Here is a 1,841-nt window from a genome sequence, read left to right as displayed (position 1 = left end):
TGGTATTAAGATGCGTTTTGGTCGATAACAAGTAGACGAGGGAGACACATTCCCGTTTTCACCTGGTGTTTTATTCCGTCTCTTGTCCACTTACAACCTCTTATGTCCTGATTTCTTCAAAGGAAAGGTATGGGCGGGTAAATCTAATGGACAAAATAAGCTTGCGCAATTTACATATGAATGAGATCGGAGACGTTTTAGACCCTGTTTACACCTGTATTTAGCGTCGTCCAGCGATCGACCAAAACGCATCTTAATACCAGGTGTAAAAAGAGCCAAAGAACCTCCTCCTCATCACAAACAATTTTTGCTGTATTTGGGCTGTTGAGTTGCTAAATGCATATTATGGTTACATTATAGGTCTTGAATAACAGGAGAAATTAAGCATTCCTGGGTTCTTTGAAGCACCAGTGGTGTCCAATTGATCATGTGACTGTTTACAGATGATCGGTTGTTTTTGCTTCCACTTGAGAACTTGAACATCTATTCTTAGATGAACTTGTGGCGTTCATGCACCTCAAGCGCTGCTGTCAAAAAAGCAAGTTAAAGTCCCCTAAGTTCATTTGAATTTAATTAGACTTAACTCAACTTTCACTAGTAGTCTCAAACTTTGGACCTCATTGTAGATGGTTTTCCCATGTCACCAGGCTGTAAAACCCTTTCTGGAACATTTATTTTTAAGCATGCAACTTAAAAAGTCATCTCTTCATGTCAACAGTACCGGTCGGGCCTCCAAAGGGTGAGTTCACCCAAAAGTTCTGTCAGTTATTACTCACTCTCATGTTGTTCCAACCCCAAAAGACTTTCGTTCATCTTCTATGGAGTGAGACAGCTTTCAGATTTCATCAAAAATATCTTAATTTGTGTTCCGAAGATGAACAAAAGTCTTACGGGGTTGGAACAACATGAGGGTGAGCAATTACTTCCAGAATTTTCATTTTTGGGTGAACTCACCCTTTAACGCACATGTAAATGTGACCTCGCAACCTTGGAAGAAAGCCCCCCTCTCTTATGCCACATGTATTGGTAAATACTTGCATGACAATGGGCCCTCCGCCCAGGGCCTGACGGCATTCTATATTAATAGAATCGCTGTATATTATTCATAGGCAGAATTACTTTGGTGGCATGGTCCCAGGCCAAAGGGAGCTTCATGCACTTCTGCTCTCAGCCCTGACAAGAGGAATTCTAACAATACCGGACATGTGCAGGGCTGCCCGAGTTTACCACTGCCCACACTATCGCCCATTATAATAATCTATTCAAGGATTAAAGGGGTTTTATCTTGAAGCTCATGAATAATGAATGTGGAATTTCAAAATTTAATTGCCCCGAATTAAATGATTCAAGATAATGTTTCTTTTATAAATTTGTAATGGGGCTTGGGGGGCAAAGAATGAAAAAATACATTAAATAAAACCTTTTTTTCCCCTTCAAATGAAACGAAGAATGAAAGGACAATGGACAAGTGCCCTTATGTCTCTTAATGGATTTTTTTTTAAGGCCCTCTTAAAGACAGATAGACAGGTCAAAGATTTGAAGAAAAGCACTCCACCTTATTTGATTCAGGTGAAAAATGCACAGAACTTTAATCTTGGACTTGTCATTGTAGACAGACTCTAATGGCTTTTACCTATACAGTCGTACTGATGTACTAGGAGTCAGTGCAATCTACTATGTATCTTCTTTATGGCTAGATCATGTTAAAGATTTGAGAATAAGTGTATTAAAGCTGTTAGCTTTCCAAAGCTATAAATCTATATACAGAAGCAGCAAGAACAAGTGGCAGGTTTCCATACACAAACATCTTTCAACGAAAACAAACCATTCTGAACAGTATA

This window comes from Abramis brama (genome assembly GCF_963993115.1).
Source record: "Abramis brama genome assembly, chromosome: 21".
NCBI classification, from domain to species: Eukaryota; Metazoa; Chordata; class Actinopteri; order Cypriniformes; family Leuciscidae; genus Abramis; species Abramis brama.
This window is presented reverse-complemented; position numbering follows the sequence as displayed.